Here is a 17,370-nt window from a genome sequence, read left to right as displayed (position 1 = left end):
GGAAGCTCTTAGTATTCACCTGAGAATAAACATGCTTTAAACGTCAACAAAAATGTTGGTGAGTTATAGATTTAACCTACATATATCAAATCGTAACAATAGACCACAAGATTTCATATTTCAATACACATCCCATACATAGAGATAAAAATCATTCATATGGTGAACACCTGGTAACCGACATTAACAAGATGCATATATAAGAATATCCCCATCATTCCGGGACACCCTTTGGATATGATATAAATTTCGAAGTACTAAAGTATCCGGTACTTTGGATGGGGTTTGTTAGGCCTAATAGATCTATCTTTAGGATTCACGTCAATTAGGGTGTCTGTTCCCTAATTCTTAGATTACCAGACTTAATAAAAAGGGGCATATTCGATTTTCATAATTCAACCATAGAATGTAGTTTCACGTACTTGTGTCTATTTTGTAAATCATTTATAAAACCTGCATGTATTCTCATCCCAAAAATATTAGATTTTAAAAGTGGGACTATAACTCACTTTCACAGATTTTTACTTCGTCGAGAAGTAAGACTTGGCCACTGGTTGATTCTCGAACCTATAACAATATATACATATATATCAAAGTATGTTCAAAATATATTTACAACACTTTTAATATATTTTGATGTTTTAAGTTTATTAAGTCAGCTGTCCTCGTTAGTAACCTAGAACTAGTTGTCCACAGTTAGATGTACATAAATAAATCGATAAATATTATCTTGAATCAATCCACGACCCAGTGTATACGTATCTCAGTATTGATCACAACTCAAACTATATATATTGTGGAATCAACCTCAACCCTGTATAGCTAACTCCAACATTCACATATAGAGTGTCTATGGTTGTTCCGAAATATATATAGATGTGTCGACATGATAGGTCGAAACATTGTATACGTGTCTATGGTATCTCAAGATTACATAATATACAATACAAGTTGATTAAGTTATGGTTGGAATAGATTTGTTACCAATTTTCACGTAGCTAAAATGAGAAAAATTATCCAATCTTGTTTTACCCATAACTTCTTCATTTTAAATCCGTTTTGAGTGAATAAAATTGCTATGGTTTCATATTGAACTCTATTTTATGAATCTAAACAGAAAAAGTATAGGTTTATAGTCGGAAAAATAAGTTACAAGTCGTTTTTGTAAAGGTAGTCATTTCAGTCGAAAGAACGACGCCTAGATGACCATTTTAGAAAACATACTTCCACTTTGAGTTTAACCATAATTTTTGGATATAGTTTCATGTTCATAATAAAAATCATTTTCCCAGAATAATAACTTTTAAATCAAAGTTTATCATAGTTTTTAATTAACTAACCCAAAACAGCCCGCGGTGTTACTACGACGGCGTAAATCCGGTTTTACGGTGTTTTTCGTGTTTTCAGGTTTTAAATCATTAAGTTAGCATATCATATAGATATAGAACATGTGTTTAGTTGATTTTAAAAGTAAATTTAGAAGGATTAACTTTTATTTGCGAACAAGTTTAGAATTAACTAAACTATGTTCTAGTGATTACAAGTTTAAACCTTCGAATAAGATAGCTTTATATGTATGAATCGAATGATGTTATGAACATCATTACTACCTCTAGTTCCTTGGATAAAATTACTGGAAATGAGAAAAATAGATCTAGCTTTAAAGGATCCTTGGATGGCTTGAAAGTTCTTGAAGCAGAATCATGACACGAAAACAGTTTCAAGTAAGATCAGCACTTGAAATAAGATTGTTATAGTTATAGAAATTGAACCAATGTTTGAATATGATTATTACCTTGTATTAGAATGATAACCTACTGTAAGAAACAAAGATTTCTTGAGGTTGGATGATCACCTTACAAGATTGGAATTGATCTAGCAAACTTGAAAGTATTCTTGAATTTATGTAACTAGAACTTGTAGAATATATGAAGAACACTTAGAACTTGAAGATAGAACTTGAGAGAGATCAATTAGATGAAGAAAATTGAAGAATGAAAGTGTTTGTAGGTGTTTTTGGTCGTTGGTGTATGGATTAGATATAAAGGATATGTAATTTTGTTTTCATGTAAATAAGTCATGAATGATTACTCATATTTTTGTAATTTTATGAGATATTTCATGCTAGTTTCCAAATGATGGTTCCCACATATGTTAGGTGACTCACATGGGCTGGTAAGAGCTGATCATTGGAGTGTATATACCAATAGTACATACATCTAAAAGCTTTGTATTGTACGAGTACGAATACGGGTGCATACGAGTAGAATTGTTGATGAAACTGAACGAGGATGTAATTGTAAGCATTTTTGTTAAGTAGAAGTATTTTGATAAGTGTATTGAAGTTTTTCAAAAGTGTATAAATACATATTAAAACACTACATGTATATACATTTTAACTGAGTCGTTAAGTCATCGTTAGTCGTTACATGTAAGTGTTGTTTTGAAACATTTAGGTTAACGATCTTGTTAAATGTTGTCAACCCAATGTTTATAATATCAAATGAGATTTTAAATTATTATATTATCATGATATTATCATGTATGAATATCTCTTAATATGATATATATACATTAAATGTCTTTACAACGATAATCGTTACATATATGTCTCGTTTAAAAATCATTAAGTTAGTAGTCTTGTTTTTACATATGTAGTTCATTGTTAATATACTTAATGATATGTTTAATTATCATAGTATCATTTTAACTATATATATATATCCATATATATGTCATCATATAGTTTTTACAAGTTTTAACGTTCGTGAATCACCGGTCAACTTGGGTGGTCAATTGTCTATATGAAACATATTTCAATTAATCAAGTCTTAACAAGTTTGATTGCTTAACATGTTGGAAACATTTAATCATGTAAATAACAATTTCATTTAATATATATATATATAAACATGGAAAAGTTCGGGTCACTACAGTACCTACCCGTTAAATAAATTTCGTCCCGAAATTTTAAGCGATTGGAGGTGTTGGCTCATCTTCTGGAAATAAGTGCGGGTACTTCTTCTTCATCTGATCTTCTCATTCCCAGGTGAACTCGAGTCCTCTACGAGCATTCCATCGAACCTTAACAATTGGTATCTTGTTTTGTTTAAGTCTCTTAACCTCACGATCCATTATTTCGACGGGTTCTTCAATGAATTGAAGTTTTTCATTGATTTGGATTTCGTCCAACGGAATAGTGAGATCTTCTTTGGCAAAAAATTTCTTCAAATTTGAGACGTGGAAAGTGTTATGTACAGCCGCGAGTTGTTGAGGTAGCTCCAGTTGGTAAGCTACTGGTCCGACACGATCTATAATCTTGAATGGTCCAATGTACCTTGGATTTAGTTTCCCCCGTTTACCAAATTGAACAATGCCTTTCCAAGGTGAAACCTTAAGCATGACCATTTCTCCAATTTCAAACTCTATATCTTTTCTTTTACTGTCTGCGTAGCTCTTTTGTCGACTCTGGGCGGTTTTCAATCTTTGTTGAATTTGGATGATTTTCTCGGTAGTTTCTTGTATTATCTCCGGACCTGTAATCTGTCTATCCCCCACTTCACTCCAACAAATCGGAGACCTGTACTTTCTACCATAAAGTGCTTCAAACGACGCCATCTCAATGCTTGAATGGTAGCTGTTGTTGTAGGAAAATTCTGCTAACGGTAGATGTCGATCCCAACTGTTTTCGAAATCAATAACATAAGCTCGTAGCATGTCTTCAAGCGTTTGTATCGTCCTTTCGCTCTGCCCATCAGTTTGTGGATGATAAGTAGTACTCATGTCTAGACAAGTTCCTAATGCTTGCTGTAATGTCTGCCAGAATCTTGAAATAAATCTGCCATCCCTATCAGAGATAATAGAGATTGGTATTCCATGTCTAGAGACGACTTCCTTCAAATACAGTCGTGATAACTTCTCTGTCTTGTCATCTTCTCTTATTGGCAGGAAGTGTGCTGATTTGGTGAGACGATCAACTATTACCCAAATAGTATCAAAACCACTTGCAGTCCTTGGCAATTTAGTAATGAAATCCATGGTAATGTTTTCCCATTTCCATTCCGGGATTTCAGGTTGTTGTAGTAGACCTGATGGTTTCTGATGTTTAGCTTTGACCTTAGAACACGTCAAACATTCTCCTACGTATTTAGCAACATCGGCTTTCATACCCGGCCACCAAAAATGTTTCTTGAGATCCTTGTACATCTTCCCCGTTCCAGGATGTATTAAGTATCTGGTTTTATGAGCTTCTCTAAGTACCATTTCTCTCATATCTCCAAATTTTGGTACCCAAATCCTTTCAGCCCTATACCGGGTTCTGTCTTCCCGAATATTAAGATGCTTCTCCGATCCTTTGGGTATTTCATCCTTTAAATTTCCCTCTTTTAAAACTCCTTGTTGCGCCTCCTTTATTTGAGTAGTAAGGTTATTATGAATCATTATATTCATAGATTTTACTCGAATGGGTTCTTTGTCCTTCCTGCTCAAGGCATCGGCTACCACATTTACCTTTCTCGAGTGGTAACGAATCTCAAAGTCGTAATCATTCAATAATTCAATCCACCTACGCTGCCTCATATTCAGTTGTGTCTGATTAAATATGTGTTGAAGACTTTTGTGGTCGGTATATATAATACTTTTGACCCCATATAAGTAGTGCCTCCAAGTCTTTAATGCAAAAACAATCGCGCCTAATTCCAAATCATGCGTCGTATAATTTTGTTCGTGAATCTTCAATTGTCTAGACGCATAAGCAATCACCTTCGTTCGTTGCATTAATACACAACCAAGACCCTGCTTTGATGCGTCACAATAAATCACAAAATCAACATTCCCTTCAGGCAATGACAATATAGGTGCCGTAGTTAGCTTTTTCTTCAATAACTGAAACGCTTTCTCTTGTTCATCATTCCATTCAAATTTCTTCCCTTTATGCGTTAATGCAGTCAAGGGTTTTGCTATTCTAGAAAAGTCTTGGATGAACCTTCTGTAGTAACTAGCTAGTCCTAAAAACTGGCATATGTGTTTCGGAGTTTTCGTGGTTTCCCACTTTTCAACAGTTTCTATCTTTGTCGGATCCACCTTAATACCTTCTTTGTTCACTATGTGACCGAGGAATTGAACTTCTTCCAACCAAAATGCACACTTTGAAAACTTAGCGTACAATTCTTCCTTCCTCAATACTTCTAACACCTTTCTCAAATGTTCACCGTGTTCTTGGTCATTCTTTGAGTAAATAAGTATGTCATCAATGAAAACAATGACAAACTTGTCAAGGTATGGTCCACACACTCGGTTCATAAGGTCCATGAACACAGCTGGTGCATTAGTTATACCAAACGGCATGACCATAAACTCATAATGACCATAACGTGTTCTGAAAGCAGTCTTTGGAATATCATCTTCTTTCACCCGCATTTGATGATACCCGGAACGTAAGTCAATCTTTGAATAAACAGACGAGCCTTGTAGTTGATCAAATAAGTCGTCGATTCTCGGTAGTGGGTAGCGGTTCTTGATGGTAAGTTTGTTCAACTCTCGGTAGTCGATACACAACCTGAATGTACCATCTTTCTTCTTGACAAACAAAACAGGAGCTCCCCACGGTGATGTGCCTAGTCGAATGAAACCACGCTCTAAAAGTTCTTGTAATTGGCTTTGCAGTTCTTTTATCTCGCTGGGTGCGAGTCTGTAAGGAGCACGATCTATTGGTGCAGCTCCTGGTACAAGATCTATTTGAAATTCAATGGATCGATGTGGGGGTAATCCTGGTAATTCTTTCAGAAATACATCGGGAAATTCTTTTGCAATGGGAACATCATTGATGCTCTTTTCTTCAGTTTGTACTTTCTTGACGTGTGCTAGAACAGCATAGCAACCTTTTCTTATTAGTTTTTGTGCCTTCAAATTACTAATAAGATGTAGCTTCGTGTTGCCCTTTTCTCCGTACACCATTAAGGGTTTTCCTTTTTCTCGTATAATGCGAATTGCATTTTTGTAACAAACAATCTCTGCTTTCACTTCTTTCAACCAGTCCATACCGATTATCACATCAAAACTCCCTAACTCTACTGGTATCAAATCAATCTTAAATGTTTCGCTAACCAGTTTAATTTCTCGATTCCGACATATATTATCTGCTGAAATTAATTTACCATTTGCTAATTCGAGTAAAAATTTACTATACAAAGGCGTCAATGGACAACTTAATTTAGTACAAAAATCTCTACTCATATAGCTTCTATCCGCACCCGAATCAAATAAAACGTTAGCAGATTTATTGTCAAGAAGAAACGTACCCGTAACAAGCTCCGGGTCTTCCTGTGCCTCTGCCGCATTAATATTGAAAACTCTTCCGCGGTCTTGTCCATTCGTGTTCTCCTGGTTCGGGCAATTTCTAATAATGTGGCCCGGTTTTCCACATTTATAACAAACTACATTGGCATAACTTACTCCGACACTACTTGCTCTGCCATTACTCGTTCTGACACCATTTGTTCCTTTCGTTCTATTAACCCCTGGTCCGTAGACCTCACACTTCGCCGCGCTATGACCATTTCTTTTACACTTGTTGCAAAATTTAGTGCAGAACCCCGAGTGATACTTTTCACACCTTTGGCATAGCTACTTTTGATTGTTGTTGTTGTTGCGGTTATTATTGTTGTTGGGATGATTGTTGTAGTTGCTGTTGCTGTTGTTGTTGTTGTTGTTGTTGTTGTTGTTGTTGTTGTTGTTGTTGTTGTTGTTGTTGTTGTTGTTGTTGTTGTTGTTGTTGTTGTTGTTGTTGTTGTTGTTGTTGTTGTTGTTATTGTTGGGCCGTTTGTTGTAGTTGCGATTGATGTTGAGAATGTTGGGATAATTGTTGCGATTATTGTTGTAATTGCTGTTGTTGTTGTATTGGTGATTCTTATCACCGTTTTCCTCCCACTTTCTTTTGACTTGCTTCACATTGGCCTCTTCAGCAGTCTGTTCTTTAATTCTTTCTTCAATCTGGTTCACTAGTTTGTGAGCCATTCTACATGCCTGTTGTATGGAGGCGGGTTCGTGTGAACTTATATCTTCTTGGATTCTTTCCGGTAATCCTTTCACAAATGCGTCGATCTTCTCTTCCTCATCTTCGAACGCTCCCGGACACAATAAGTACAATTCTGTGAATCGTCTTTCGTACGTGGTAATATCAAATCCTTGGGTTCGTAACCCTCTAAGTTCTGTCTTGAGCTTATTGACCTCGGTTCTGGGACGGTACTTCTCGTTCATCAAGTGCTTGAATGCTGACCACGGCAGTGCGTACGCATCGTCTTGTCCCACTTGCTCTAGATAGGTATTCCACCATGTTAATGCAGAACCTGTGAAGGTATGTGTAGCGTACTTCACTTTGTCCTCTTCAGTACACTTACTTATGGCAAACACCGATTCGACCTTCTCGGTCCACCGTTTCAATCCGATCGGTCCTTCGGTTCCATCAAATTCCAAAGGTTTGCAGGCAGTGAATTCTTTGTAGGTGCATCCTACACGATTTCCTGTACTGCTAGATCCAAGGTTATTGTTGGTATGTAGCGCAGCCTGTACTGCGGCTATGTTTGAAGCTAGAAAAGTACGGAATTCCTCTTCATTCATATTCACGGTGTGTCGAGTAGTCGGTGCCATTTCCTTCAAAATAGTCAAATGGAACAAGTTAATCGTACAGAATATTAAGAGTAGTTAATAGTATTTCGTAGCATAATATGAACTCATTTATAAAAGCTTTTTCTTCATATTAGCGTTTTATAAGTTTAAATTCGGGTAGTACCTACCCGTTAAGTTCATACTTAGTAGCTAATATACAATTCAACTACTACAATTCTATATGAAAAACTGATTATAATAATATTTCGCGTTCAAACTTTTACATAATATTTTACAAACTTACAATACCGCTTATTTTACATATAACATGAAATATAGCACATAATAAATTTGATACAAGATGGTTGTGAAGATAATTCTAGCTAGTACACAAGTCGTTCAGCAAAGGCAATAAAGACACGTAATTCATACGTCCAGAAACAAGTCATGCATTCTGGTTTTACTAGGATTACTTCCCATCCTTGGTTTTGTGGAACATAACCGTTATGGCCGTTGATAAGACAGCGTGTTTTAACGTCGTCAAAGGGACGAGGGTTACGTAATGTCCAACAGTCCCGTAACAATCTAAAAACCTCATTTCTTACCCCAATTACCGACTCCGTCACTTGTGGGAACGTTTTGTTTAATAGTTGTAGCCCGATGTTCTTGTTCTCACTTTGGTGAGAAGCGAACATTACTAATCCGTAAGCATAACATGCTTCTTTATGTTGTATGTTAGCCGCTTTTTCTAAATAACGAAGTCCAATATTTGGATATATTGAGTCAAAATAATTTCTTAACCCATTGCGTAAAATAGCATTTGGGTTCCCCGCAATATATGCACCAAAGTAAACACATCGTAACTTATGGATTTCCCAATGTGATATCCCCCATCTTTCGAACGAAAGCCTTTTATAAACCAAGGCATTCTTGGAACGTTCTTCGAATGTCTTACAAACTGATCTCACCTTAAATTGTTGTGCCGAAGAATTCTGACCGACTCTAGACAAGATTTCATCAATCATGTCTCCGGGTAGGTCTCTTAAAATATTGGGTTGTCTATCCATTTTGTGTTTTTATACTGTAAAATAGACAAGAGTTAGATTCATAAAAAAATACTTATTAATACAAGCAATTTTTACATATATCATAAAGCATAAGCACACTATATTACATATATTACACCACACGAATACAACTATCTTATTCCGACTCGCTTGTTTCTTCTTCTTCAGTTTTGGTTCGTTTTGCCAAGTTTCTAGGGATATATGATGTTCCCCTAATACGAGCCGTCGTTTTCCACATTGGTTTAGAAAAACCTGGTGGTTTAGAGGTTCCCGGGTCATTGTTACAACTTAAGGACTTCGGGGGTTGACGATACATATAAAGTTCATCGGGGTTGGAATTAGATTTCTCTATTTTTATGCCCTTTCCCTTATTATTTTCTTTTGCCTTTTTAAATTCAGTTGGGGTAATTTCTATAACATCATCGGAATTCTCGTCGGAATCCGATTCATCGGAGAATTGGTAATCCTCCCAATATTTTGCTTCGTTGGCGGAAACACCATTGACCATAATTAACCTTGGTCGGCTGGTTGAGGATTTTTTTTTACTTAACCGTTTTATTATTTCCCCCACCGGTTCTATTTCCTCCTCCGGTTCCTCCTCTTCTGGTTCCGATTCTTCTTCCGGTTCCGACTCTTCTTCCGGTTCCTCTTCGGGAACTTGTGAATCAGTCCACGAATCATTCCAATTTACATTTGACTCTTCATTATTATTAGGTGAGTCAATGGGACTTGTTCTAGAGGTAGACATCTATCAAACAATATCAAACATGTTAAGAGATTAATATATCACATAATATATACATGTTAATAATATATAGTTTCCAACAAAAATGTTAAGCAATCATTTTTAAAGAAAACACGGTCGAAGTCCAGACTCACTAATGCATCCTAACAAACTCGATAAGACACACTAATGCAAATTTTCTGGTTCTCTAAGACCAACGCTCTGATACCAACTGAAATGTCCCGTTCTTATTGATTAAAAACGTTCCATATTAATTGATTTCGTTGCGAGGTTTTGATCTCTATATGAGACGTTTTTCAAAGACTGCATTCATTTTAAAACAAACCATAACCTTTATTTCATCAATAAAGATTTAAAAAGCTTTACGTAGATTATCAAATAATGATAATCTAAAATATCCCGTTTACACACGACCATTACATAATGGTTTACAATACAAATATGTTACAACAAAATAAGTTTCTTGAATGCAGTTTTTACACAATATCATACAAGCATGGACTCCAAATCTCGTCCTTATTTAAGTATGCAACAGCGGAAGCTCTTAATAATCACCTGAGAATAAACATGCTTAAAACGTCAACAAAAATGTTGGTGAGTTATAGGTTTAACCTATATATATCAAATCATAATAATAGACCACAAGATTTCATATTTCAATACACATCCCATACATAGAGATAAAAATAATTCATATGGTGAACACCTGGTAACCGACAATAACAAGATGCATATATAAGAATATCCCCATCATTCCGGGACACCCTTTGGATATGATATAAATTTCGAAGTACTAAAGCATCCGGTACTTTGGATGGGGTTTGTTAGGCCCAATAGATCTATCTTTAGGATTCGCGTCAATTAGGGTGTCTGTTCCCTAATTCTTAGATTACCAGACTTAATAAAAAAGGGCATATTCGATTTTCATAATTCAACCATAGAATGTAGTTTCACGTACTTGTGTCTATTTTGTAAATCATTTATAAAACCTGCATGTATTCTCATCCCAAAAATATTAGATTTTAAAAGTGGGACTATAACTCACTTTCACAGATTTTTACTTCGTCAGGAAATAAGACTTGGCCACTGGTTGATTCTCGAACCTATAACAATATATACATATATATCAAAGTATGTTCAAAATATATTTACAACACTTTTAATATATTTTGATGTTTTAAGTTTATTAAGTCAGCTGTCCTCGTTAGTAACCTAGAACTAGTTGTCCACAGTTAGATGTACATAAATAAATCGATAAATATTATCTTGAATCAATCCACGACCCAGTGTATACGTATCTCAGTATTGATCACAACTCAAACTATATATATTTTGGAATCAACCTCAACCCTGTATAGCTAACTCCAACATTCACATATAGAGTGTCTATGGTTGTTCTGAAATATATATAGATGTGTCGACATGATAGGTCGAAACATTGTATACGTGTCTATGGTATCTCAAGATTACATAATATACAATACAAGTTGATTAAGTTATGGTTGGAATAGATTTGTTACCAATTTTCACGTAGCTAAAATGAGAAAAATTATCCAATCTTGTTTTACCAATAACTTCTTCATTTTAAATCCGTTTTGAGTGAATAAAATTGCTATGGTTTCATATTGAACTCTATTTTATGAATCTAAATAGAAAAAGTATAGGTTTATAGTCGGAAAAATAAGTTACAAGTCGTTTTTGTAAAGGTAGTCATTTCAGTCGAAAGAACGACGCCTAGATGACCATTTTAGAAAACATACTTCCACTTTGAGTTTAACCATAATTTTTGGATATAGTTTCATGTTCATAATAAAAATCATTTTCCCATAATAACAACTTTTAAATCAAAGTTTATCATAGTTTTTAATTAACTAACCCAAAACAGCCCGCGGTGTTACTACGACGGCGTAAATCCGGTTTTACGGTGTTTTTCGTATTTTCAGGTTTTAAATCATTAAGTTAGCAAATCATATAGATATAGAACATGTGTTTAGTTGATTTTAAAAGTCAAGTTAGAAGGATTAACTTTTATTTGCGAACAAGTTTAGAATTAACTAAACTATGTTCTAGTGATTACAAGTTTAAACCTTCGAATAAGATAGCTTTATATGTATGAATCGAATGATGTTATGAACATCATTACTACCTCAAGTTCCTTGGATAAACCTACTGGAAATGAGAAAAATAGATCTAGCTTCAAAGGATCCTTGGATGGCTTGAAAGTTCTTGAAGCAGAATCATGACACGAAAACAGTTTCAAGTAAGATCATCACTTGAAATAAGATTGTTATAGTTATAGAAATTGAACCAAAGTTTGAATATGATTATTACCTTGTATTAGAATGATAACCTACTGTAAGAAACAAAGATTTCTTGAGGTTGGATGATCACCTTACAAGATTGGAAGTGAGCTAGCAAACTTGAAAGTATTCTTGATTTTATGTAACTAGAACTTGTAGAATATATGAAGAACACTTAGAACTTGAAGATAGAACTTGAGAGAGATCAATTAGATGAAGAAAATTGAAGAATGAAAGTGTTTGTAGGTGTTTTTGGTCGTTGGTGTATGGATTAGATATAAAGGATATGTAATTTTGTTTTCATGTAAATAAGTCATGAATGATTACTCATATTTTTGTAAATTTATGAGATATTTCATGCTAGTTTCCAAATGATAGTTCCCACATGTGTTAGGTGACTCACATGGGCTGCTAAGAGCTGATCATTGGAGTGTATATACCAATAGTACATACATCTAAAAGCTGTGTATTGTACGAGTACGAATACGGGTGCATACGAGTAGAATTGTTGATGAAACTGAACGAGGATGTAATTGTAAGCATTTTTGTTAAGTAGAAGTATTTTGATAAGTGTATTGAAGTCTTTCAAAAGTGTATAAATACATATTAAAACACTACATGTATATACATTTTAACTGAGTCGTTAAGTCATCGTTAGTCGTTACATGTAAGTGTTGTTTTGAAAACTTTAGGTTAACGATCTTGTTAAATGTTGTCAACCCAATGTTTATAATATCAAATGAGATTTTAAATTATTATATTATCATGATATTATCATGTATGAATATCTCTTAATATGATATATATACATTAAATGTCTTTACAACGATAATCGTTACATATATGTCTCGTTTAAAAATCATTAAGTTAGTTGTCTTGTTTTTACATATGTAGTTCATTGTTAATATACTTAATGATATGTTTAATTATCATAGTATCATGTTAACTATATATATATATATCCATATATATGTCATCATATAGTTTTTACAAGTTTTAACGTTCGTGAATCACCGGTCAACTTGGGTGGTCAATTGTCTATATGAAACATATTTCAATTAATCAAGTCTTAACAAGTTTGATTGCTTAACATGTTGGAAACATTTAATCATGTAAATAACAATTTCATTTAATATATATATATAAACATGGAAAAGTTCGGGTCACTACAACAACCCCCATTCATGTCTATGGATGGCTTTAGTACTTCGAGATTATTATTATACAGACGTCGATGTCTGTGGGGATATTCTATGCATTATGGTTAATGTCGGTTACCATGTGTTCAATCCATATGAATGATTTTTATGCAGATGGCTATATGCATGCAAGATGTTTATGAGAAATTAAAATATGAAATCTTGTGGTCTATTAAAAATGATGGAAATGAATATTGATGATAAAATAATGAACTCACCAACCTTTTGGTTGACACTTTAAAGCATGTTTTTTCTCAGGTTTGAAATACATAACCTTGAGCTGTTTCTGCTGTGCATTTGCTCATTCTAAAGATATTACTTGGAGTCATTCATGGCATATTTCAAAAGACGTTGCATTCAATTCGTTGAGTTCAATAAAGATTATTATTAAATAAATGACAGATTAGGTCATTTATAGTTTGGATATTATGAAATGGTATGCATGCCTGTCAACGTTCGATGTAATGAAAGTTGTCTTTTAAAAACGAATGCAATGTTTGTAAAATGTATCATATAGAGGTTAAATACCTCGTAATGTAACCATATGTTATTGTATTCGTCCTTATGGATTAGGACGGGTCATCTCAATTTGACTCTTTTATTTTCTAACTAGAGGTTTTATAAGTGTGTGGTTCTCATAGGAACTCTTTTCTCTCGCTCTCATCATTCTCATTGGCCTTCATTGGGCTCTTTTACTTTTCCAATTCTTTTACTTTCATGCTTAGTATTTAGCTTTACATTTGTAAATTTTTTCTAAGTTGGCCCTCATTGGGACTCTTTTGTTACCTTAGTGGTCCATGCTTATTATGCCATATGGTAGTGGCTATAAGTTTGCATTCGTTTCACAATATTTGGTGTTTACTTCCTATCTTAGACAAGTAGTCCCATCTCAAAGTTGAGAGTAGTTCTATTAGCTTTTAGATTAGATTAATGAAAAGACATAAGTTTGACTAAGAATTTATACTTCCAAAAATATAGGGTTAGGAATGGGAATCTCGTTTAATTGGGTTATTCCTAGAAAGGTTAAGGTTTTTACGATAACTATTTGTTTCTAGCACACATATTGGGTGCTAACGACCTGGGTAAACTGGCTTAAATTGGTTTTAAAACAAAAAGCTAACAAAAAAAATAAAATCCTAGATATTTCTTTATCATTTACATTACCTTGATTTTAGGTGTTTTATATTTCTTTTTATTTTATCTCAAAATTTTACCATATAGAGAGTCAAAAACTAGTTACTTTTAAGGGTATGAATTATTAATCAAAAAGCAACAATTTTTTATAATGTAGGACAAACAAAAACTCAAGTGTGATTTTTAAACCATAAAACCTCATTTTATTAGTATTTCCTTAACATCTTTCAAAAAAAATAGCTTAGGTTTTTAATTATGTGAAGTATTCACCCCTCCCCCACACTTATTTCATGCTATGTCCTCACTAGCATAAAATCAGACTTATAAAAATATAGGAAAGATAAATAATAGTAAATAGGGAAAAAATGATGTTACTTGGAAGTAAATTGTAGTTACAAGATATTGCAGCAGTTGAATTTGAATAACACGCGCCCAATCACCCCATTTATTCAAATAATCACTAATAAAAAAGAAATAAATACGTTAATCTTTATTAACGAGTCATAAGCTTGACTCGACCCCATTTCATTTTTTCCTTAGTGGGGTTTAACTTCCCCCACACTTATCGGGCGGCATATAAAATCAGTGGAAAACGTTCCACGAATTAGTAACGTTAACCAGTCATTAACACCTCGGGTTGTAAAGATATACTTAATTTGCTGTTTGTTAAAAATTTTGAAATTAAACCAAGTGTCAATAAATAGTTTCCCATTGTGTAAGTCTTGCAGCAATAGGTTTGTTTTTGTAGCGGGTTCTTGCCAAAATAGGTCTTTAAAGTCTATCAGAGTTATACATATTTTAAATGGTGTTTCCGGTATAAGTTCTTTCTTAGTAAATATTTTAAACAATTCATCATCGGATTCATCATTGATGTTGACCTTCATAAACTCGTCAAACTCGGCATCTAGATCTTCATCCTTAATACTTACAGGTGTGAAATCCCCCGTGTCTATATTCACTAATTCCCGAAAGTCTTCCTCAAGAGAAGAATCAATGTCATATAACCTTAAAATTGGAGCAGTTTCCATTAACCTAGTGTTTTCTAGCAACTTTTCCACCTCGACTTTGAAATACAAATCCTCATCTTCATCATCCGAAGAATCCCATTTTATCGGATGAAACTCATCATTTTCCTCTGTATCCGAAATGTCCTAATCTATACTTGTTGGTTCCTCATCTAAAATTTCATCGCTAAATATACTATCCGGGATTACTAACATAGGTGGTGAAATGGTAGGTTGTGGAGTTATTGGTTGTGGTATTGGAATAGATTCTGTAATACTTAATTGTTCTAGGTATAAATCGGTAGGTAGTTGTGTATTAGATGGGGTACTTGAATGTTTTACGTCTGGATTTGTGCAACATTGTAAAGATCCATATAAACACGGGCAAAATCCCTCGGCTAACATGCTCTCTTCTATCGACATGTTTCTAATACTTACCCCAAAATCCTCTACTTCTTCTTTGACTGGTTCGAACTCCTCATTAACCATCTCTTCCTCATCATTAGTCCAATAATAGGCATTGGAAAGATATGGTGTGACAGTTATCGTATGTTGAGTTTGAATATTTTCTTCATTTTCCTTTACTTGTCTCATGTATTCATTCCATTCTAATATCGATTGTAATTGTTTTTGTGAAAATGGAGCAGCCTTATATTCAACCTTATTTTCCTTAATAACGTCTCTAGCCATTTCCATAAAAGTTCTCTCTTCTTTTTTCTTTATTGGTTGTTTCATATTTTTAAATAAGATTTTTTATTTTAGAATGGAGATTTTAGTTATATGAGTAATTAAGATTTGAATGAAAAAATAATTTAAGTAATTAAATAATAACTAAATAGACTAAATTTTAAGTAATAAAATATAAATAACTTATAAATAAATTAAATAACAACTTTTATCGCATAACAGCGAATAATCAAACATAAATTAGCCTATTGAATCTTTCAATACTTAAGTGACCGTTAGCGTATAGGTTTGAGTAGGAGCATTTAAATCGGAATCCCAGCAACCCTCCCCTAAAGAAAGACCGTCCGTCATCACTTATTTCCAAGAAATATCAATAACCAAAATATATCCAATTTTCGTATTTACCGCGCTCCCCGGCAACGGCACCAAAAAGTTGATGTGTCAAAAGTATGTGCAGTAGTGCTTAATTTGCTTTTCAACTTTTAAATTTATAAAACCTTTATTTTTACTTTTAACAACCTAACGAGCAACAAAACCCGGTCAGATGTAGTATTTTAGGTTATCATCCAATGAGAGTGTGAAAGCAGATAAGAGTTGTTTTATTATATAGCTTAGCTCTTATTAAAGAACTAAATGTAGATTTTTATGTGTTTTAAGATTGTAGATTTTTATAAAGCAAGAATTTAAAGACTTAAAATAAACAATTATAAATAAAAGCAGTTACATGAACGAATAACTCATATGAGAATCATATTAAGCAAATTCATGACTTATATCAACACAAGGCAAAATAATAATCATAGACCAATCATTATCCCTAAACAGGTTAAGACAAGTGTTGCATATCATTCAATAAGCAGGACTTAAAGCATATGCTAGACATTTGATGTGCATGACTAACATCTCAATTTTTAGCATTCAATTCAATTACATGATACATATCAATCTTATGATGCAGATCAACATGCAAATTGACTGACAAATTATGTAAGTTATTAAATATCAAGTAGATCAACTCAAGTTACTAGCTGAAAGTAAATTATTACTTGGTTCTCATGCAATCATTAATCAAACAAAGGATCTTTGACTAAGACTAACAATATCAAACTCTATTATATAAGCGTAATTCATATTCAACAGATTTATCACTAACCATGTTGTTTAACTTAGTTGCTTGCAATCTAATTTAACAAATTTGATTTACTTGATCTAAACAAGTATTATGAATCGAATAATAGATCGTTGGATTAAATACTAATCAATCCTAAGATCTAACATTTAATCATTAAGCATGGCAAACAAGCATATTAAAACATAGCAGATTCAAAACAGTTTAAATAATCATCACAGAAACTCAGTTTATACAGATCTGGAAAAACCAGAAACTGCACAGAATGAAGCACGAAGTCGGCGACTTGGCTCAGCCAGCCAAGCCGGTGGCTTCATCTGATTCCCAGACAAAGTTAGTTTTCGTCTACGTAACCACTAAGAACGTTTAGTTCATAGTGGTAGACGAACAGAAGAAGTTAAATATAAATAAAGACATAATTGAAAAGATGCGATAAAGTAAATAAGATTATAACTTACAAACCAATAAAGAGAATAAGAAAAACAGCATTAACTTGAATT

The sequence above is a fragment of the Rutidosis leptorrhynchoides genome, chromosome 1 (genome assembly GCF_046630445.1).
Source record: "Rutidosis leptorrhynchoides isolate AG116_Rl617_1_P2 chromosome 1, CSIRO_AGI_Rlap_v1, whole genome shotgun sequence".
In the NCBI taxonomy this organism is placed as follows: domain Eukaryota; kingdom Viridiplantae; phylum Streptophyta; class Magnoliopsida; order Asterales; family Asteraceae; genus Rutidosis; species Rutidosis leptorrhynchoides.
The sequence above is the reverse complement of the archived record's forward strand: the minus strand, read 5'-3'. Positions refer to the sequence as shown.